Source organism: Lichenostomus cassidix, chromosome 1 (assembly GCF_008360975.1).
Source record: "Lichenostomus cassidix isolate B80296 chromosome 1, HeHo_3.0, whole genome shotgun sequence".
Classification (NCBI taxonomy): Eukaryota; Metazoa; Chordata; class Aves; order Passeriformes; family Meliphagidae; genus Lichenostomus; species Lichenostomus cassidix.
In genome coordinates, this window is record NC_139479.1 from 13,747,689 (window position 1) to 13,771,454 (window position 23,766).

The window sequence follows — 23,766 nt, forward strand, 5'->3', positions numbered from 1 at the left end:
AATTTTACAGTCCAAGCTACTGAGTGAGGATTTGCAAGGCTGGGAGATGCCCCAGCAAAGATCCTCCTTTGCTGCCAGGCACAGCTCCTGCTGTTGGGTCTCTCTGTGCTGGGTGCTTGGCCAAGGCTTCCCCTGGGGTGAGTGGGGTTGCCACAAGACGAGGCTGAAAGGGTTGGAGAGGTGCAAAATGGCTTTGGACTCCCTGCTTGTGCTGCCCAGCGTGGGGTGTGAGAGGGTTTGGCTTTCCAGAGCTGTAATGCTTCTGGTGAGTTCCCTCATGGTCCAACCTGAAGGCATGTCACTTTTGTCACTGGTCCCTTTTGGAGCAATCCAAGCATTCCATGTTTTAGCTGTGTAATAATTTGACCATCTTTAGTCCAGGTTAGAGAGTTCAGTACTAGTAATTGTGCTCTTGCCTCTTGTACTTCAGCTGCTGACACCTCTGAGGCATTTTCCCCGAGTCAGCTCTGTGGTGGCTGCTGAATGCTGACTGCAGGGAGCCTCTGCAGCAAGAGCTCTCACCACCATGGACATTTTCTTCCAGCTGGAAACTTTGTTCTCAGAGACAGGTCCTGGGTGAGAAACCCCAGTCATGCAATTAATTCTCAGAGGGTGCATTTCATATTGCATCACCACTCTCGGTACAACAAAGATATCCCATTGTTTTAAATGTCACAGCTTTTTTTTACTTCCTCTTATAATATTTTTCTAGTTTATTTTGGGTTTGTTTTTTTTTTTTCCTGGACTGAGTAATTTACCAATCAATATTTTATTTGTAATAATGCTTTGCCTGGTCCCTTCTCTATATATGTTTGTCTTGTAGACACACAATTACCAGTCCAGAAGGGGTCCTAGCAACCTCTTTTCATTTTCACAGTGCACCACGACCCAGGTGCATTGCTATTGGTTATTTTCCACCGTGTGCCTGCAAGCAGCTGAGTGGTTTTGGTTTTCATTGGAGAAATCAATAGGATTTGTTGCACCTCAAAGGAGGTAATAAACACATTGCAGGATCAGCCATTAGGCCTTGGCTTCCTTACTGATGAATTTGCTCTGACAATAATTCCTGAAGTTTCACTGTCTGCTGTTACGGGGAATGAAAATGAAATACAGCTAAACTGTCCAAGAAATCCCTCTCTAATCTCAGTGACATAAACTTTTTGCCTCTTAAGCTCTTTAAGTCATTTGGCTTCATTAACAGACTATTGGGTGTACTTGCCAATATGGCCAGGATGATACCTTACAACAGGGACCAACCTCTTGAGTGATGCCTACACTGGAAATCAAATGTTTTTTATAGCAGAGATTGTATAGGTGAATGAGAAACACAACATAAACTCAGAGAACTTTTTTCCCCTGTACTGATAAATTGCAAAGAATAATAATTATAGGCACACACCTGCATGGGCTTGGCAGAGCTTACTAGAGTGCTAGAGAGGAAAAGCTTTTTTTTTCCTTCAGAGGGCACTAATTTAAAAGATAGAAAATGCTGCAGCATGGTTCTCATTAACAGAGGTAGAAAGAGACACTGCAGCTCCTTATCAACAACTTTAATCACAGCATATGGTATATACTGCTTATATTTGCTACCCATTATGAATCACAAATGACATCATACAGTCCCGAAGCAACTGAAGATGGGTCTGCAAAATCTTTTTATAGGGGTGACACTTTACGTTATGAAAATTTGTAGGGAAAATGTTAATGAAAAGCAGAAAATTAAAATGAAAACTTGAATTGAATGTGATGTAAGCATATGTTACAGCCACTGTGCTTTAAAATGTGTACATTGTGGAGAGAAAATGTTCAGGGTAGCTCCAGAAGTCACTGCAGACGTAGTAATACCAATAACAGAAAGTATACCAGAATTTATATAGGGTTTTCTTTGTAATAACATTTCTAAGTGTTCTGCATAATCAATTCTTTTAAATTCAGTCTCTTTATGAACTACTCAGATATGATAAACGTCAAGATATGATTTCCCAGCTTTAAGAAACTCTTTTTTTTATCTCTATAGACAATGTATTTACATCAGCATCTGCAGTGAATCCATAAGCTAAAAAAACCTATGCTCATTAAGGTGCTTTTTCATGTAAATGATAACTGGCAGCCCAGCATAATGTTTTAGGCAGCTTTCTGATCTCAGCCAAGAGATGCCCAAACAAAAGTAAAATTATAACCAATAAAGCTAAAGAGATGTAAAAGTTGAGAACACATTTCCATGGTTTAGAGGTTGTAGTGTTTGTAACACACTACTAATCCCAAACCTACAGAATTGGTACTAGTCAAGATGTAGGGATATTTGTTTATTTTTCACTGGAAATGCTGATATCTGAGGGTTTTTTTCACTTTTGAAATCGCTACTTATTGCAACATCTTGGACTGTTAGGCACCACATACATGTGGGTCATCAGCATCTGGGTTCCACTTACAAAGAAAAAGGGCAACATAGCATATGAGAAGTATCATGTCTTTAAGGACGTTAGGTCTTTCAGAGAACAAAAATTTAGAATTCATGTTGATCTGAAAGATCTCTTCGACAACTGTCATTTCAGAACCACTGAGGTAAATTGTGTCTCTTTTGCAAGTGCCTTTGGTGACAAAGCTTTGTGTCAGTGAAGGTAACAATAAATTTTGACAACAGTGCAACACAAGGAATATTTCCACTTGACTTTTTTTGTCTTAAATAAAAGGGTCTCTTGTGGCTGCCAAGAGCTGCTGTTACCCAGCACTGGGCTGCAGCTCCTTTGTGTGAACTGCTGAGCTGCAAATGGCGAAAGGGTCAAAACTGTCCTTCACTCCCTGTGTCACCCTGTCTGAACTAAGATGTAAATTAGAGAAACAGCATATGTATGTGAAAAGGAGCATGTGGCTTTCAATAATTTCTTCATGGTGAAGATAGGCAAAGTTCATTATTAAAAATATCGTTTTTGCATTTCAGTGGAAAAGACATATTTTTTTGCCTAGCATTCTTTGTCAGACAAATTGAATAAAAATTCTGACTTGTTTTGTAACTCTGTATCTATGTGTATGTGCAACCTACATCTCCATTTTCAGCTGCTTTCTTACATATTTTTATTGACTGTAGGTAAATTGAAAAAAAAAAAGATTTTTTTTTTTTTTTTAACTATAGCATAAATGTTTATCTTTCCAGTATTTCACAGGGACAATGCCCAGAAAATATAAATGAGAGAAAATATATTTTAAAAGACATATGATATATGCTCAGATATATGAGAGTTGCTCTAATTATCCTGACAGAAATATAACAAATGTGTTGAAATAATTTGTGAAAAAACATGCAGGAAATCATAATTAATTTAAAGTAGGATCTTTCATTTAGTCAACCAGATACTGTTGGAAAGGAGTCAAGGGATGAACTCCCCTTTGCAACATAAAACATCCTCTGGCATCCCATCACAGTATTAATATGTTAACCTGGGGCACATTTGACTTCCTGCTGCTTCCTCTGGCATGTGTGTGGACAGCGATCCCAATATGATATAAATATTAAAGTAGTTGCACAGGAGGAGCTGATTGTAGCAAATGCTGCCTGTCAAAGCGAAGTGAGGGGAGAGGAATTTAAAGCAGATCCACTGGCACTCCAGGTTACTGTCTCCAAAAGGTCAAGGCTTTTCCCACATGTGTAGGAGAATTAGAGTCTAAGGAGATAGTCTGGCTTTACTGCACATTGACAATTCACTGGAGCAATCAAAGAAGACATGTCCCTGGATTTACCTTTTGCCCAGGTTTTTCCTTCTGTAGAACAGTGTGTTTGTAATTCTAGGCTAATTCTGCTCCAGACTAACAGATGTTCATGACCTCTGTCCCCTTCTTACCTTACTGTAACCCAAACCCTTTTCATTCCCCATGCGCTATTTGCTAGGAATGGCCAGATGTCTTTTAAATGACATCATGGGAACAAAACTCTTTCCTGGGTCTCCTAATTCCGTAAGAAGTCATTGCTTTCATTTCCCACTTGCACTTTTGAAGGGGAATTTTTTAACCCTTTTTATCAATTTTTCCAAATAGTGCAGAATTTTTTTCAAGCAGCCATACCCGTTGTCTGTATGCAATTGATGTGGTATGTAACAAACATATTTGGTTGTTTGGAATCTTGGGAGTCTGGATGACTTAAATCATGATCCACAGCCTGGTTAAACAGCATTATGAAGACAAGAGCCAGCTCCCCAACTACAAACTCTCCGTCTGCTCCCAAATAGAGTGCTCCTTGCTGCCTCTTTCTGAGTGTTGCATTTATGACTGAGATAGTGGTGAGTAAGAGATCTATAAATGGGTTCTGGTGAGGAGTAAACATCATGTGGTCGTTCACTTTGGAAGCTTGTTGAGTGGGAGGCATTTACTGAACCTTGGTGCACTTGCTATAATCACTGATCTCCTCCGAAGTGCTAATGTCTGTTTTCTCCTTTGTAAAGCTACTTCTTGCAAAAGAGGATGCCTTGACAGAATTTTTGGGTTAAATGTATAGGGCTGGAAACTATTAAAATGAAGGAAAAAAAATTATTTAGTGCCCAGGTGATTCATGCATGATCTTTAATTATAAAATATTAGCACTAAACGTGGTCATTTTATTGCATATATGGAGATACAGCCAAAATCTGGATTGATTTTGTGTTTCTTCTTCTTCCAGCTAACATGCTCTATAAGAACAGAAAAAACTGACAATTGGAATTACTGGTGCTTTTTTAAGAATAAATCTTTTATCTGCTTGCTGTTAACCAGTTAGGTGTTTTCAGAGAGTAAAAGGAAGATGCAGCATTAAAAACCGTAATTTTGTAAAAGGAAAATAAAATAGATTTTGCAATTCATTGCTTTATTTACATTTCTTTTTGAAGTTGCATCTGTGCTGAACAGCACATACATTAAATAATTTCTTACATAAAAATAGCTATTGCTTTTTCCTGGGGTTGGAAACCTCAGGGATCCAGTCTTTTTTATTCCAGAAGCTGACACTTCCAACCGACTGCAATCATAGCCCTGCAGATTCTCAGACAGGGAATGGAGAAGGTCTTGAGGGCTGAAAAACCCTCTAATTCCATGATTCAAAGTGCTCCTAAGCATGTGCTAATGTCCACCCTTCATCAGGACAACATTTAAGCATTTGCTCCCAAGTATGTTTTTTAAAGAGCCAAGGGTTGTTCAGTGTAAGGTTGATTGGAGCAGCAAGGGGGTCTGGTGATAACCTGCAGCAGCTGAAAGAATCACCAGAGCACATAACTGGGAGGATTATTAATGTACCATAAGCAACCTATTTTTGAGTTTACAGACTCCCATTGATCTCTGGAGGAGTCTGTGCTCTAAAAATAACGTGCCTTTGGGAGCTGGGACAGAGAGAATTGGAGCTGGCCAGTGGGAGGTCTGAGTGGATTAGAGCATCACGGGGAGATAATAGAGGGTCCAGTGACTGCCAAGGGAGCTCAGGTAGTGATTATAAGCAACCAGAGAGCAGAGAGTATACCTGAGAGAAAGATAATATTGTTACCAGGTGTTAAAATAGCACTGCTTGCAAGCAGCATGCTCTAGACAAAAATTTGAGAACAGTGGGCTTGATTTTCCTCAGCACCTGAGCCCTGAGGAAAGATTTATCATCATGGCAATTTGATTTCTGCTTATTTTGGATGGCAAGTGGCAGGGTTCCTGGGAGCTATATTTTTTTTTTTTTGTTTAATTGCTCCTTCTGCTAGCTAGCTAGTCTTGTAGGCACATGGCCTTGTTCAGGACCATGTCCAGTAAGGGTTTTGAATTTCTCCATCGATGGAGTCTCCACAACCTTCCTGGGCAACCTGGACTAGTGTTTGACCAGTCTGATGATAAAAAAAGTTTTATTTCCTATTTAGATGAATTTCCCTGCATTTCAATTTTTGCCTGTTGTCTGCTATCCTGTCACTGGGCCCAGTGAGGAAAGTCTGTCTCCATCCTTTTTGAACCAAGGGCTTTGTAGCCACCTTCCTTGTATCATCAAGATCCTTGGGGGCTTGATGTGCACAGCACAGGATCACTGCCATTAGGAATTCAGCAAGCAAGGAAAGGCTAAAGTACTTAAGGAAGATGCATGGAGATCGCATGCAGGGCAGATGTCTCCTCCAGGATGAGCACCACCTTACAATCTAAGGTGCTGAATCTGCTAGAAAGGTACAAAAAAATTCATGTAACCCTGAAACCCAAAATGCTAAATTACAGCTGTCCATCATGCCACAAACCTCCCACAGTGTGTTTGGAGGCAGAACCTGTTGCTGGCCTCCTTCAGCAGAAGGATTGGAAAACACTTGTGACACAGAGGACCACTCTGTGCTCAGATTTGCCTGCTGTGCCCTGCACACTCTTTCTCCAGATCCCAGGCTTGAGCCCTCGAGTTCAGTCATAGCTAGCAATGTTTTATTCACACACCACTTGAAAACAGCCACCCAGTGATATTCAGGAACAGGCACAGAAGAGTTTGAAAGAGAAAGGAGAATAATCCTGAATGCTGAAGCCCATGGAGAGTGTGTGTAGGCAGGTAATTATATAGGACAGGATTACACATGTGTGAGTATCCCAGGAGCCATCAAGTACAGCCTTAAAGTTGGCTTTTGTTTTTGAGATCAGCAAGAGAAATACCTAAAATTACCTCATTGGAAGGAAAGTTCAGCTGAAACAGAATAGTGCACTGCCTTACTGAGGCCAGCCATGAGATAGCTGTGCTGTTTGATTGCTAATGGCCACAGAGCTTGTTGGTAGCACTACATTTGATTTTATGGCCCCTTCAGTGTGGGCAGTGGCACCCTCTCACCTTTTTTTCAAGACAACTTAATTAACATTTGACTTCTTTATTTAAAGGCTGCCCTCACTTTCAAGCAGTCGGTGTAAATGCAGGGTTTCTCTTAATAGCACCTCTCTTCTCCAGGGAAGAGTTTCTTCTGAAAGCTAAGCAATCCCAGCCTTTTGAATGTCTCTCCAGTGTTTGTTCAAATGTGCACAACCTGCATGTATTCAGGAGCACAGCAAAAACTCACTTTGTGTAACACATTGTGAGATATAGAAGGCTGTCATTGTTTGTTCTGTCCTGTGACTTTTTCTGTTTTCTAAGCATTTTTTAAAGGCTCATGAGTTCAATAAAATTTACCAAAAGTAGACATATTCCTTGACCTCAAATACTTGTGTCTTAGCTTATTAAACATATATGCTGAGAAAGTTAGTGTCTTGAGCTTTTGAAAGTTAATTCCAAAACCTGTTTTCATGTTTTCAGTATTGAGCTGTCTGGAATCACTGATATCAATAGCAACCATGATATCTCTTAACTTCAAACAGAAATAGGCTCCATGCTAGACTTCAAATTAGCTGTGACTATGCAGGAAGGAGTCACTGCAGACAGGTCAAAGGAAATTTCTCATCACCCCCCAGACAGGAGCTAAGTGTCCCCCCCCACCTTGCTTTAGACAAATAAACAAACCTATGGGAATTATGAAAAGAGCACATGCTCTGTGCTGCTCTGTCTAGAATACTGTGCTCAGTGCTGAGAATTAAAGCAGAAATAAGAGAGAAGGAGAGCTGTGACAAAAGTAGTTACAGAAACATATACTCTGCCAAAGAGGCTGAAAATTTCCCAGGACTATTCACACTATTCAGAGTCTCACTTACCAATAAAGGCTCTAATGGGCAGAACAGAAAAGGCAAGAGAAGAGGATAACAAAAGCAGTTGAAAAAAATTTAAAATGCTCAGCCATATATGTATATATCAGTAAATAGTATTTACTGGTGAAATTAAATACCATTTTGATTTCTACAAATTGATGCATCCCTGCACCCTGCAACGTGGCCACACTGCTGAGGCACATGGCAGGATTTGCCTCGTGTGCCTGCAGAAGCAGTGGCAGGGCTTTCCTGGGGCTGAGCCACACTCAGGGTCTGTGTAGGGCTGGACCTTGCCCAGCTCCAGGCAGGGACATCCCAGGAGCTTCCCACACTGTGCTGCATGGCTGGGGATGAGATGGGCAATGGGATGGGGCAGGGCCCCAGCACTCTGTACCAAGGGCAAAACTCAAGGCTTTGAAGGCCTGAGGTCTTGGCAGAATCATGAAGTTTCATCACACAGAGGTTTGGAGAGTAGGTTTGGGAAAAGCTAGTGGATCACAAAGATTTGTATTCCCTGAGCTTGGCTGTAAACAAGTGCTGTCAGCGAAGGAAAAATTGCAGGTGTGGGGAGTGTCCTCCCCAACACAGCTTTTCTGCATGATCTGAAAATACCCATGAGTGCACTGATAATGATTAATTTCTGGTCTTGTATTTTTTGAACAGGTCTGACAAATGAAACTGAATGGATTCCAATGAATGGAGATAATTTGAAATATTTTATATATTTGTATGAAGACTATGAACTTCCCAACTCTTCAATACCCCACAGGAAGCATCTTCTTTGTACATTTATATCAACAATTTCTTGTCCATTTTGTTTAACATAGGGAAGTACTGCTGAAATAAAACAGAACAAAGCAACTAACAATGAATATGTGTATGTACAGGAATGCTTTTGACCTGAGAATGGGGAATAGTGTAATTTGAAGTTTGAGCAAAAGTAGAATAAATACTTAAAAAAAATGACATCATTATTTGCAATTAATTTGGTTTCTTTCTTTTTGAAGAATGTCAGTGTGTACTAAAGAGTTTTTAAATGACTTCACAAAATGCAGAATAAATGAAGAGTGTAATATCTTATTTCCTGTTGGGAGTTCCTGGTTACAGAAGACTCATGTATCATGTGAAATAAAGGAAATGAAACTATTAAAAGCTATGGTCTTTCTGGTGAGTTGAGCTGAATTCTTGTTTTGTTGTAGAGACAAATTGTTTCTTCTCAAGAATCTAAAATGCACTGCTGTTCTGATACTTATGCATCACCTTTATACAATGAATATACAAGATGTGAGGCAGCTGACAGAAAACCTGCAACCTTGATTCAAATAAACAGTCATCCAGCCTTGATGGAACATGTTCATGAATATAGCTTGAAGGATCATTATCTTCAAAAGCTCAAATCAAAAGGGGACATTGGAATATGGATGCTGGGCAAAAGTAATGTATGATCACAACAGCTCTTTCATAGAGTGATTAATCCTTGATACTTGTGCTATATGGATTGTACATTAAAAAAGACTGTTCAATGCACATTCTATTTTTGGAAATGAGATCTTATTGTTAGAGAAATTTAATACACTGTGTTTCCTTGGTCTCTTTTGTGTTATTTACTGTAAAGGGATATGAGGATCTGTTTTTTAATAACATTCTTCTAATGTTGATTGAAACTATTCTACATACTCTGAAACTCTCTGCCTGGCTCTTGTTTATTCAAATAAAATAAAGATGATTATTCTGGTTAGAAAACAGATTTCAAGTTGAATATTACTTACAGTGACATCAATTTAATTCTTGTTTGCTCCATCAGATAATACAAAAGCCAACTGAAATTATTTTTGAATTTTAGGTTTCCATATATTTGCATTACTTTGTACAGGAAATTAGAAAGGAGCTGTACTCGCTGCAGCTCAATTAAGATGACATTATTGTATTTTTTACTTTGAATATGCAATACCAACATTGCTAACTATTCTGCTTCATTCTTATATGCTCTGATTTCCCTTAACGCATTTCTTGGAGGTGAACATCCTTGAAAGACAGGTTGAAATGGAAGTGTCAAGAGGCAGAATGCATCAGAAACATCTTTCATTTACATCCCAATGAGATTAACATGCCTGTTCAATTGAAAATGAACAATTTTCCCCAACACTGCATGATCAGTCACTGATATTGGACTGCATTGTTCCTAAAACAGGAAATGGTATGGAAACTATAAAAAAGAGAAAACACACAATCCCTTGATGTAAAAGCATGCTGAAGGTGAGATGAGTCAAGGCCTCAGCTTTTGTTTCCTTTACTTGCTTAAAAAAGCACTCATTTCAGAGAACTGGAGAAAGGTAAAGCCTCTTTCCCCCCCTGCTTTTATGGTTAGGAAACGTCACAGTGGAAATTCCAGGGGATGAAGAGAGTTGAGACCACATCCACACCTGAATGTGCAGGTGAAAGACAAAACCCATCCCTGACAGAGAAGTGTGGCTCTTTTGCCAAGTTTCAAATCCTTGCTTCCAAACGGAGGGGTAGCACCAGGGTCCACTGAAACCTCTTCAGAGTGGGGAGGGACCTGTCACAGGCAAAGAATACTTTTTCTGAGCTTTGTTTTTGTTTTAAACAAAAATTCAAAATATATATAATTTTAAACTCCCTTGAGACTGACAGCTAATGGGGTGTGGGGATCAGTGTGAACCCTGAGTCAAGTCTTAGGACTACAAGAAATCTTAAAAAAACTATAAAATTAGTGACTCAGTACTGGGGAAAAAGGAGGCTGTGAAGACTCTCTGGGTCTCAGCTAGCAAACTGTTTACAGCTGGTCTGAACCAGCTTGTACTAGTGAGGTTATTTTTCATCTAAGCCTTATTAGAGGGTCTGGCTGTAGGGCATGCACAGACCAGTGACTGATACCCTGAACAACTCTGCAGTCTAGAACCTCTGACATGGGAAATTCTGTCCCCCAGGTGTTAGACTTTGGCACAAATTTAGCGAAGGATTCAGGTCTTACAACAAAGAATGAGCACAGAAATACATAATAATAGATAATGCTAAAATCATGCCCATTTCCTGTGGTTACATGGGAGTCTTTGTGGGTATGAGCCAAATTCACTGACAGGTGTGAATTAACACCTCACTAATGAGCACCCCTAGAGACTGGAGACAGAGGAATGGCTGCACCAAAGCAAACACTTGCCTTAATTGAACCAGAGAGATAAGCTCCCCTCCACCCCATAACCCCTAACCTGTTCAGTGGGGAACCCACAAAATAAAGCAAAATATCTGGATTTCAATGTCATCCCTGTACTCTGGTATCCTTATGGTGTTGGTGTGAGAGTAAATCAAAGGGACAGTATTGCCCCTGTGTCACCAAGCACTGGGCAAGGAAGGTGGGGGAAGAGTTTCCCTTGCTAAATCCCTACACAGTGCTCTGCATACTAATTTTTTTTTTGTCCTAAAGACGAAAAAGAGATTTTGTTGATCAAAGAGAAATTGCTCAACAGTGTCTTGGCAACATGTTCTATTAGAAAAACAGAAATAGGTATCATGCAGTGCCCACAGCAAAGAGTTTAGTCTAATGAGACAGCAAAACTCCAACACGTTTGGGAAAAGACTTTTAATCGCTGGCCAGTGAACAAAACCACACTCTAATGATTTTTCTGATCATCTGCACAGAAAAGTCCAAACACATTTTTCTTTGAGGTAAAGATAATGATAGAGGTAAAAATAATTACTGTTAACCTAAAAATTTTGGTGAGTTTGAATGTATTTCCATTGGCTACTCTGGTTTCATCACTTTCCGTTATTAGATTATAGCTATAAAATTAAACTGCTTCTGCATTTCTGAGACAAACAGTATTATTTGTCTTAAAACTCTGAAGGTTTGGATTTATGCATTAATTTGAATTATAGAACTAAACTGGCAGTTTTGTCTTTTCTGGGATGGTGTAAGCTAGTAGTAAAAGCAAGTAGTTAAAAACCCAAAAATAGTAAAAGCAAGGCCCCACTGTACTGCTTTACTGACTGTATCACTAAAACATCTGTAGTTACATGCAGCTGTGTTTATGGACAGGAATTCCCCAAATCAAAGTCTGGAGGCACAGTTCATTGAGTTCAATGGCATCTCACCAAGACTGTGCTCAGTGTACTCACGAGGATGATAAAGAAGGTCCTTTTTTATTTATCTCTTGTTTTATGCAGTCTGTAAATTATTTATGAGAAGGCGTAAAAAAACTGGTACCTTGGCCATTTTTTATTATAAAAAATTGATGTTTAGAGAAGAGAATCACAGAAGGTGTTCCAAGGAAAATAGTTGTATCTTTTTTTTAGCTTCAGGGACAAAATATTGAAACAATTTTCTTTTGCCCTTGTAACTAAATCCCAGTTTCTCTAATGTGTGCATATTTAATTTGAATGAATTTCTGCAGATTAAATAATACGCTTGGAAAAAGATCCTAATTTTGGTATATGAGCTGCCTAGTACTACTGGTGAATGAATAATTACAAAGAAAATTTCCCCAAAAGCTAGTTTTTCAGTCTTCAAAAAATACTGCAACCCTAAGATAAAATATTCTGTAGAGACAGAAGAAACTGAGGGTTGGATATAAGATCAGTCGAACCTGGTAAAATCCAGTTTTCCTGTGTCTTCGGAAGAAGTTTAAAGCTGCCTATGAAATAAGCACACCTATTCACGTTATGTTTACTTCCCACTACTTTACTTTGCAGTAATCTATGAGGTGGATGCTTTCAAAGACATCCTGCAGAAGGCTGGTGATTGACTGCAAGTGCAAGTGGAATGAGAATGCTCTGGCCGTTATACCAGCTGTGGGTTTCCTAAGAACTGCTGAATGGTAAATCTTGTCTGGTAACTAATTAAATTTGATTCTGTCTGGATGTCACACTGTGAAAAGTGATTTAATCCTTTGCTGTCTCTTTAGTGAAACTGGAATTAAATTTGTCTTTCTTACAGATGCTGCATCCATAGTCAATGTTTTTTACAGGTACTGCAGTAGTTTCTGTTGACAGTGATCTTCATCTGATACAGTCATTCTTTATTTCCATCTAATAGCTGATCAATTGTAGGGTCTTAGTCATCCATAACATATCTCTCTTCCAACAGGAGACTGACAATCCCTGGATTGTCCAATTCTGCATGAGCAGAAATGCAGAAGTCAACATGCAGCTGAACTGAACATTGTAATGACACAATACACAGTATCTTCTGTCCTTAACACATAGCTATTGACCACATGAGGGGCAAGATTCACACATTTTCTTGGACATGAGGAGGATCCATATGAGTAGATGTCATGGGTTGATGCTGGCCAGCTGCCAGGCACCCGCCAAAGCTGCTCACGCTGCAGCTGGACAGAGGAGAGAAAATATGATGGAGGGTTCATAAGTTGAGATAAGGACTGGGAGAAATCACTCACCAAATACCATCATGGGCAAAACAGGCTCAACTTAGAGATATGAAGTGAATTTTTTACTAACAAAATCAGGGCGGGATAATGAGAAGTAAAGCAAACCCTTAAAAACACCTTCTCCCCACCCCTCACTCCTTTCAGCTCTACCTCCTATCCCAGCAGTGCAGGGAGACAGAGAATGGGGGTTATGATCAGTTCATCACCCATCGCTTCTTCCCATGCTCAGGGAGAGAGTCCTACCCCTGCTGCACTATTGGGTCCCTTCAACAAGAGACAGTCCTCCATGAACTTCTCCAACGTGCGTCCATCCCGTGGGCAAACAGTCCTCCCCAGACTGCTGCAGTGGGTCTCTTCCACAGGGCTTAGTCCTTCAGCAGCAGGCTGCTCCAGTGGGGGCTCCTCTCTCCATGGGTCTCCCCCAGGACCACAGCCTCTTCCCAGGTATCCACCTGCTCCAGTTTGGGTCTCCTGCAAGGGCAGCAGGTGAATTTCTGCATCAGATGGTCCTCCATGGGCTGCAGGGACACAGCTGCTTCACCATGGGCTGCACCATGGGCTGCAGAGGAGTCTCAGCTCTGGCTCCTGGAACTCACTCTGGTCTTCTCTGGCTGAAAAATACAACTGTGCCACAACTTTTGTCTTGGTTTCTTCCTAAATATGTTATCACAGAGATGTTACCACCATCTCTAATTGGCCCAGCCTTGGGCAGTGGCCTGTCCATCTTTGGAGCCACCAGGGATTGGCTCTGCCAGACATGGTGGAAGCTTCCAGCAGCTTCTCACAGAAGCCACAGCTGTGGCCCCCCCCACTACCAAAAACCATGCAAACCAAATGCAGTAGGTCAAGTCATCAGGTGAAGGAGGATAGTGCAAGTGGGATGAACTCATAGAAAATGAGATATGGAAGGTGAGGCTGAGAGGCAGAAGACAGCCTTTTTGTGGGCTCCTGCTTTGAGAAACAGATCAGGGTGGAAGAGTGATTTGAAGTCTCCCATAAAACAGATGAAATATTTGTATAAGCAGCTGGGAGAAGTCTCATGATCATGGGCCCTTTTTCTCACGGGGGCCTTCAGCTTGTTGCTGTTGTTGCCTTCAACCAGCTGTCTGCTGGAAATGCACCACAGCAGAGAGGGAAGAGTCCAGGAGGTTCCTGGAGTGTGTGGAAGATGACCTGACACAGCTGGTAAGCGAGCCAACCAGGGAAGGTGCTCTGCTGGACCTGTTTATGGACAGAGGACTTGTGGGTGATGTGATGGTTGGAGGGTATCTCAGACATTGTTTAGTGGTGAACTTAGCAGTGCTGTGTTTAAGGTCAGACTTGATCTTGTATTTTCCAACTTGAACAATTCTATGATTCTGTGATTCTAAAATCCCTGCTGCCATACCACTTCTTTCTTCTCAAATTTTCAAACAGATGGCTCAGCAGGTTCACCCAAGCAGGTCCAGCAGGTTGGCAAAAGATATGTGCTGGAGTGAACCAAGACAGACGGCTTAGAGAAGGCCAAAGACTTGATGACAAATCTTAAAGCCCTTTGGATCCTTATTGTTAGTTAACTTAGGAGACCCATCCTTCTCCTTGTTCCCTCCCAAGAGTCCTGGTGTGTGCTGAGGTGCTGATTTGGAGGTGCTGGTGAGCAATGGAAGAATCAGCAGGGTTTGAATAAATGGGGCTCTACTTCTCAGTGTTGCTGGTTGCTGTCACAGTTGCTGGCAAGTCTGGCCCTGGCCTGGTGGCTGTACCTGGAATTAGAAGGGTTGGGAGAATATCCAGATTTGTGCTTTCCTACAGACACTAGGTAAAAAACACAAATTCTTAAATGTCATCTTGTACAGACAAGTATCAAATGCACATACACACAAAATAGAAAAAAAACAAATTAGTCCTCCGCCCTGTGAAGCACAGAGTGTCCTCCTCCTGCCTCTTTCCATGACACACACACGTCACTGGAGCTGGGGTATGGTTTACCAGCCCTCTGGCCTTCACAATGTTCTCGCATGCTCCCTGCATGCACATCCATATGCTCATCCTCTGTTTTTATTGCTGAAGGTTATCGAGGGTAAATGAAGGCCTCCAATATCACTTTTTATGGCCAGTTTAGATCTCTCAGATAATCTCCTGTGAGGTCACCCGCCTCTTCTAAATGTCACGCACGCATGTGATCTGAAGGCCTTCACAGTCTGTCCTCATGCCTGAATGACATCCCAGTGACTCAGCCACTAACACCTCTGAATGAGGCCACCTCTTAATTCCCTGCTATGGCTGTTTCTCCAATAAAATGCTGCTGAGCATCCTCATGCTAAGAGCAGTCAAGTGGGGCAGTGCAAGGCGTAAGAGCTCTGTGGAGATTGGGAAAATGGCACTGGACAGAACCACATAGTTGAGAAAATTGATTCAGTGTCAAATCCATATAGTCATGACACAGATGGGACTTGTGGGCTCTTCCCTAGCCCTTGAGAGGAGAGGAACATGCTCTGCCAATGCCACATGTCCAGCAAGGCAGCTGAAAGCAGCTGTGTTCTGTCCTAACCCAAAGCCGGGTCAGCTGCGGGTGTAGGTGAAGCTGTGCTGGTTTGCACCATGGATTTATCACCAAGCCCCTCCTGGAAAAAAACCCAGTAGATCATGAGCTCTGGAGAAGCCTGATTCAGAAAGACATGAGGAGGGACTGCAGCCTCCAAAACCCCATCCTGGTGGGGTGGAGGCAGGCCAGGGAGGTTGGGAGAGAGGACTGGGAGTCTCTCTTTCCCTCCCCTTCCCTCCAGCAAGACGCAGGCTCTGCTAGCCTGGTCTCCCTTGGGATTGCATTCATCTAGCCTGCTTGGTTGAGGCTCCCTGCCCTGCTGTCCTTCAGGGAGCTCCTCACATCTGTGGAGAAAAAGCCTAGTGCCCAGGATTTCTAGTTCTTCCCCACTAAGCTGGGACTATTTCATCTCTCTGTGAGCTTCTTTAGGTTGGCTGTGTTTGCCACTGTGAAGTCATTCTCTCCTACTGAAGCAGCAAGTGAAACAGCATGTTGGGGAAGAGACTTTGCTAGCAGGATTTTGGGAAACACAGGTTATGTCAACGTGGAGGCATTATTCCTCCAGAATTTGCCTAGTGTCCCAGCAGTCACACTGGTGTTGTTTCATCTGGCAAACCGTTACCAAGAGCAACTTCCAGTTCTTCAAGGGGGTCTCTCTTCTGCACCTCAATCAACTTGGTGTGGGACAGCAGGAATCAGATAGAAGAACATGGCTGTTGTTAGTCTTGCTTACTGTTTTTTTGGCTTACTGATTTTTTGCACATCTTGCTCCTTCTCTTCAAGAAAAGAGAGAAGAAGAGAGAGAAGTGACATCCAGAAAGGAAAATTACTAATATCCAGAAGAAAAAATATTTCTCTTCTACCAATTTAATCTAAAGAAGAAAATTACTTGTTTTATTTATCTTTATGTCAGGTAGGGGTAAAAAAAAGAAAACCCAACTCTGGCATAAGTGGTAGAATTTATTGGTAGAATTTATTTCCATGTTACTGCAGTTACTTTTCAAAAATGCATTTGTTTATGGATCTGTCTCAGCAGAAATTCTTAAGTAATGACATCCTTGGGAAGCAGCTGTTAAAGGAGCAGTGATGTTGGGCAATGACCTTCCACTGGCTCTTCCTGTGAAGAGAGGCAGTGCTTTCAGGCAGACACTTTGCATGCCCTTTGTCCTGTACATTTTCAGCTTACTAGCATGCTTAGTAAATTTTGCAAACAGCAATTATGGTGTCTCCAAAACATCACTGCACCAGCATGCATTCCAGGCTTTCTCCTATTTAAGGATTTTGTTTTTCAGTAAAGCACCTCTATTTAGAAAATGGCTTGCGTGAATCACCAAGGCCTGAGGACTTTGTGACTGATGGGTTATTAGAAGCAGAAGATCCTTCAGTACAGCCCTCAGAGGGATTCAAAATGCCATCTAATCCATCTCCTTGCCTCCAGGCAGATTTGTAAGGAAGATTTTCTTTACAGCACACTCTAAGATGATGCCATGCATGATGGCAACCTCACAACCTCCCTAGGTAACCTGCCCTAGCCTTTTGTTATCTTTACTGTGAGAAACTGTTTCCTAATTTAATGCTGTTTTTATTGGTCTGCATATATGTAACATATATCTGTGATATCACATGTTATGCCTCTGCAGGAAACATACAACACTGAATAGTGCAATCAAAATTCAAAATTATGCTAACCCTAGCAATTTCCATCCCAGAGGTGAGAAAGCAAACCTTCTATTTCCCAAGACATGATTGACCTACATGCAAGGGGGGATCTTGGTTTCTTGTGATTTTTCTAGGCCAGATGACAAAAATAATGAGTCTTGAAAGAAAGTGAGCTGGTTCTTGCTGAACCCAAGCAAGAGCTAAAGGATCCCACTCAGAAGAAATAGTGGCTCCCAGTCCTGTGAGGCTTCACCTTGTCTAATGCCACTAGAGAACAGACCAAAACCAAAACAAGGAACAAGGAAAGAGGTTAAATGACTAAAAGTTTAAAAGTCAAACCCTAAACTGCTTCATCATGCAGAAGGTGTAGCTCACCACACATTATCTTCACAAGCAAGGAGCCCAGATGAGTATGCAGACAATTGGTGTAATTAGAAATTATGCACCTGACATGTAAAGAGTCAGCATGAAATGAGTCAAGGCAAAAAATTGGATTATAGTTTTCCTAGCAATTCTCCTGGTTGGAATTTTTGGTCATGATGACATGAAAGGTAGGTATAAGAAATACTGACAGAGAAAATTTCATGTCTGAATAGTCTTAGGAAGTTGAAATTAGACTTGTAGCTGAGTTGAAGTTTTTCTGGAGCTACAGGTTCTCTCATATAGCTGTGTAGAGGACATAGAAGTTGTTTTGGAAAACCTGAACTTTTTTTATTCTTGATACAAGCTTTCACCACTAATAACAATCACAAGAAAATCCTTTTCTCTTCCCTCCATCCACATTTTTTGCAATGAGAAAGCAATTCTAATTTCCCGGCAGACCATTAGCATCCAACACATCAAACCCATCCAAAAGGATAAGCAGACTGAAGGTGTCTATTTTCATCACCAAACACATAAGCTTTTAAAAATAACGTGCTGAAATAGGCCAAGGGGAGAAGAACTTTACCCTTCCATCCTTGCACATACGTCCCATAGTGATGCCTGCTTTTATGGCAGTGCAGGCTGCCACAGGAAGCCAAGGTTAAATAGTTTAAGGCTGAATAGCCTGGCTCCCCTGTGAGCTAGCATTTGTGACCTTTAGAAGACTGTGCAAACCAGAGGCTGGTGAATATTTGTTTCTAAGAGAAACCCAAACAATTAAGAGCAAAAAGATTCATTGACTGCAGTGACTTACAGCAGTGGCCTCATGGGAGGGCAGTCTCCAGCATTTTCTGAGTGTTTCAGAAGTGCCCATTGCACACAGCACCGTCCTGAGCAAATCAGACAGCTTGGTGTCACCTCGATAACAGAATCACTGTGTTTTAGTAAGTAGGAAGGACATTTTCATGAGGAGCAATGACCATTAGGATTGTTTAGCTGCTGGAAGGAACCTTGGCTTCTAACTGCTCTTTCTGCCTTTGAAAGTGACCTGAATACTTTTGTTTCTGATGTCTTAGCTATGCCCATTTATCCTCTTGTTTATCTTTGTAGGAATTTCAATACATGGGAAATCACAAATGGCCTACAGGAACTGAAGTTCTCTGCGTTACCTCTTTTCTGGACATTATGGCAATGTGTTGCAATTCCAGAAGCTGTAGAAATGCAGTATTTCCTCCAGTAACTCTTTTCTGAAAATATGAGGAAGATCAGGAGAATGCCCTACCTGACTAGTCGGGGAAAAGCAAAATCAACCTTTTTATCATAGAATTAAACATTTCCAGAACTTGAGGCAGTAGGAAACTGTCCTGTTTCTGAAGTAAACAAAGTGAGATCAGCATGGGCATCCACATAGCTCTGGTATCTGAGGACTCTGCTCCCTTGAGCATCAGTGAAGGCTGCAGAATGGGAGCATCCTAGCAGAGATTATTTCTGCCCTTCCCCATCCTTGCTCACCAGGACCTGCCCACTCCAAACTGACCACTGATGAAATATCTACACAGCAAGAGTTAACACATTAAAATACTGTGGGTTGAAACTCACTAGACTCGCTTCTTTAGTTCTGTGGGGTTCAGTTGTAAAGGGTCTGCTCTTTAGAATGACCTTTATTCCAACAGGACCTGTGGGAGTTGATCATACCCTGAACATCAGGTGAGAAATGTGGCATATAAGGTTGAAAAATTAAGCTGAGACAGCCTCCCAAGCTTCCCTGTGCTAAGAAAGTTATGTTTCTCCTTGTTCCAGAGTATGTGGTAAAATTCCTATTGACTTAGAAGGAATCAAAGCCAGCATCTATTTCCATTTAACTCTGTAAATTTTGGACTAAAAAATAGTTATTTGACCACAAAACTCATTTAAAGAAAGTTCCAGAATACACCTTCCTGCAGAAGATCTGTTAGACTTTTAACAGCTATTTTATTTCATCCAAGGCAAATAAACCCACTTGGGGGAAAACAGAGAGGTGATTTGTGTGGTGATTGCTTTCATTTTCTTTTTATAATTTCAACTTACAGCCTCTTAACCACTGTCAGGAGTAGTAGAAATATCAGGGTGTGCAGTTTGTTCTCACAGACTGCTTTTTATTTTACATGTACAGCTGGTGTGTGTCAAAAGTGAGTGGATATAGCTATTTCAAAGTATGTTCTGAACTTGAGTGTTTTCTTTCCAGACATTGTAATCTTCCAGCCCTGGAAATGATGTCAGGGTGCTGATGTTGAGAAGTATGGGAGAATTTACTTAATACAATCTATCTTTTTAGAAGTTTTGATTTAGCTGGTGTAATGGAAGTGCCATACCAGCAGTGCTCAGTATCTGCCTGCATAGTGATGGACTGAAAGTCTGCCTCCAGCCTAGTCTGTGAAGCTAATATTTTGACTTCTTTCATTTTTCTTTTCTTTTTTTTTTTTAAAAACCAGGGATGTAGGCACATTCATATGTTACTGTGAGCTAAATGAAGGTGCAGGCAGAGAGATTATCTACTGCTCTGCATATATAAACCTACTTACCTTTTGAAATCAGGCTTCTTTTGACCAGGTTTGTCGTTTTCATGGTGCAAATTCAGGAAATTTTCTTTGTGGTAACTTGCTTGTTGGACCATATTTCAGCAAAGAGGAAGACTGGAAGAGGCTGAAAGGTAGGGGAGCCATGGTGGCACCCTGTCAAGATGGTCAAGTTGGCCTACACTACTGTATTACTGCCATTGCAAAGCCTTCATAAAATACTAATTATGTAATTATTTGTTTATTTTTATTCTCTTCCTCCTTTCAGTGCTAGGATATTGAATTGACACAACTGCGTTTTAATTCCATTTAACCACATTTCTCACTGAACTTCAGGTCTCATTAGTATCCCCACCTTGGGCATGACTCTGTTGGGATCAGAGGATGTTCTTGGCACCGACGCTGCTTCCTTGAATGGAGGGGGAAGGTGCAACTGTACTGATTTTGTGCATGAGGACTAAGGATTTTCTGGGAGAACATGGCATCCTGCTGAACCACATTCCCCACCCTCATCACTAAAACCACTGTCTCTTTACTGCAGGAGGAGATTTGCCAGTCCACCTTAGAGGGCACCTCTGGCTGACCTGTGTTCCTGAGGAGGGCATGTGCTTGCCCTCAGCAAGGTTGGAGTGCTGCATCCAAGGGCTGCTGACTTCTAATGTCAGACAAGCCCAATGGTTCTGCTGAGAGATACCAAATGCCCTGGAGAGATGGCCCCCTTGGAAGACCAATGGACAGATGAGTCTTTGCAGCACTGGGAAGGTGTTTTGCTCTCAGACATGTCAAAGTTTGTGTTCCCCCCCAAACAGTTCCACGTTTCAGGTCTGTCTGTCCTCTCTGCCTGATTTTCTCCCCACTTGTTGACAATTTCGTTTCTTGGGAGTGACAGAAGGGCTAACATAGAGCAATGATTTTCCCACTTCAGGCAAAATGCAAAGGTCCTCTGCTCTTGTACCAGGAAGATACTGCAGCACTGTCATGCCAGGTGCACACTGCTGGGGCTCAGGGCATGAGCTATCTGTGGTCATTCCCTAGAGACTTGTGGCAATCCTTATGCCAGACAGATGAGACCAAAATAAACTTGCTGAACGTAGAACAGCCTTTCAAGCTGTTTTGGGCATACTGTGTGGTTTTTCTGTGCAGGCAGACCTTTGCATTTCCATAAGGAAGTCAATATTTGCATTGTTCCCATCAAAAGAAATCAAACCTAAAAATTAATAAAAGTGAGCTCATGGTACTTTAGTTTCTGGAGAGTGCCATGGGGATGAGGGGTTTGGCTCCTCGCTATCCACAGTTTACATCCATGCCCATTTGGCATCCAGATCATGCCAGGGCAAGAGGGGAGATGACTGAAGCCATGGTCTGCTAGGACTCTGGCCTGGGGATGAAAATCTGGCATACACAATTTCTGTGACTACTCTAGAAATTTCTTTCAGGAGTGGAATTTAGAGACTATGTGCAATGTGGAGGCAGTTGTCTCTCTCCCTGCTTGGTGAGCAGGGCCACCAGTACCTTATGCCACTATGGACTGGCTCTGAGATCAGCCTGAGAAGTGACCAGAGAGGCTTGCTAATCACACCCTGTGGCTAGCACAGTTTTTCCCATGAGAGGTTTTTTTGTGTTTTGTAAATAAAGATAAAGTTTGGATGTTTTGGAACAGTGTCCCAGAACTTGGGCAGTGCAGGCCTGGCCAATCAGGCCTGGGGGAAGGCTTCTGACTGACCAATCTGGGTGACTTTTGAGAACTCTATAAATGTGATGAAATCAAAACAATAAAGGTCATTCCTTCTTGCCACAGAGAACCGATGCATTCATTACTCTGCTAGCTGCTCAACAGCGACATCACCCCATTCAGTAACTCCTGAAGATTAGGAGGGCAAATGAAACACATTCCATCAATGCCTTTGTCACACTCCAGTATGGCTTTATTCATACTGAGGGAAAAAAACCCTCTAGAAACCTGGTGGTTTGCCATCCATCCTTCATCCTTTGGCTCTTGCAAGTTATTCCAGGTGCACTTCACCCATGGGTGCTCTCCCACTCTCTGAGAGCTTGTGAGTAATGGAAAAGGATCAGCAGATGCTGGTTCAGTCCTTGCAGTCCCAAGGACAAGCCGGAGAGTTACATGGCATGGAGGGACCAAGTCCACGTCACTAGGTAATGTGCTGCTGCTGACAATCATGACAAAAATGATGACAATAGTGTAAAGACTCTAGGAACACTTTTAGTGATCAGCTGAGTGCAGACATCAGAATCTCATTATCTCACGAGGTAACAGCAGCTGATTACACTGTAATCTTTACTTTGCTCATCAGTAGTCCATGTCGTGGAGAGCATTTGCTTGAATGTGAATTAGGAAATGGAAGAGGATGGTAGAGCTGAATCCTAACAAGCTTATGGGAAAAGCACCTTCATTTCTGATAAATCTGCAGCTTTACTCCAACACTGCAGCTTTATTTCATCTCTGTGGTGTCCCAATAGAGGAAAATGTCATTTTAGTTGTCTCCTCTGTGGTCTCAGAGCACTGGTGGTTCCTTACATCGCTATCCCTATAGAAACTCATTCTAATTACAAGTAAATGCTTTAAAAGACCATTGAACCATGGGAAGCAAGTCCCCTCCTCTTTGTCCTTTCCTTAGAGCTGAGGTGTGTATGGCAGCTATCCTGGTTTTGTAGGGGATACATGTATCACTGTAGCGCTGGGGAGCAAGACAACAATCTCCTCAGGTCGTGTTCCAAAAATTATGACCGGAAACCAAGCCTTTTTATACCCTACAAATTGGCGGGCTAGGCACGGATTGGCTGTGCGCCTGTCAATCATATGCCTTCCACCCAATCACCATGCAGTGTCACACATTTAACTGACCAATCGCAGCCTCTTACAGAAGGGATTTGGGCGGAGCTGGCAGCCGTTCCCACATACCACCATGGCGATCAGCTCCGGGCGGGCTGAGGGCAGTGCGGGCTGAGGGCAGTGCGGGCTGAGGGCAGTGCGGGAGAGCTGGGAGCTGCTGGGTGGTGCATCCAACCACAGGCAGAAGGGAAAGCCCAGGTCTGCTGCCATTAGGGGTCATACAGCCCAACGCTGCAGCTGTTGCCACTTCAGCACCCAAGCAAGTGAAGTTTGGGAGCCCAGTTCAACCGGCCCCGAGGTGTTTGGGAGGCAAGAGTGCCGCATGGGGCTCAGAAGTGTTCCTTTTGTAGCAGGGGGGCTTCCGCACTTGCAGAGGTGACCCATGAGCAGAACAGGTCCAGCTAGGGCTGTGCATATCCGCACTGTGCACAGTCAGCAGCCGCAGGTGTGTGTGAGCATCCCTGAGCTGGGTGCAGAGTGAAGATGCCCTGGGCTGGGCTGCAGGTCCCTCTCTGCCCCACCAACAGCACAGGCTGCACTGGTTGCCCGGGGATGAAAGCCAGGGCTCCATGCAAAACATCTCTGGTGCCACCTGGCCACCACAGGAGCAGATGAACCCCGAGCAGCCCTCCGCCCTCAGCTGTGAGGTGCTGTGAAAGCCATTAGTGCATCTGCTTTGAAACGGGCTCATTAAAATACACATTCTCCTTCATTATCCTGTGGCTGCAGTGCCTGACTCATCCCACTGCAGTTGCTCTGGAATGGGAATCCAAG

General features: G+C 42.3%; 1 protein-coding gene across 2 annotated transcripts in view; it reads left to right on the top strand.

Annotated features, from left to right (window-relative positions):
* The window catches only part of SMPX (small muscle protein X-linked), a 39,269-nt gene extending 29,894 nt beyond the window's left edge, over positions 1-9,375 (top strand). For both annotated transcript variants that reach the window (XM_085050707.1, XM_085050722.1), the window contains exon 5: positions 8,296-9,375. The gene's annotated coding sequence lies outside the window, so the exon portion shown is untranslated. The remainder of the gene's footprint in view (positions 1-8,295) is intronic.
* Positions 9,376-23,766: the final 14,391 nt, after the last annotated feature.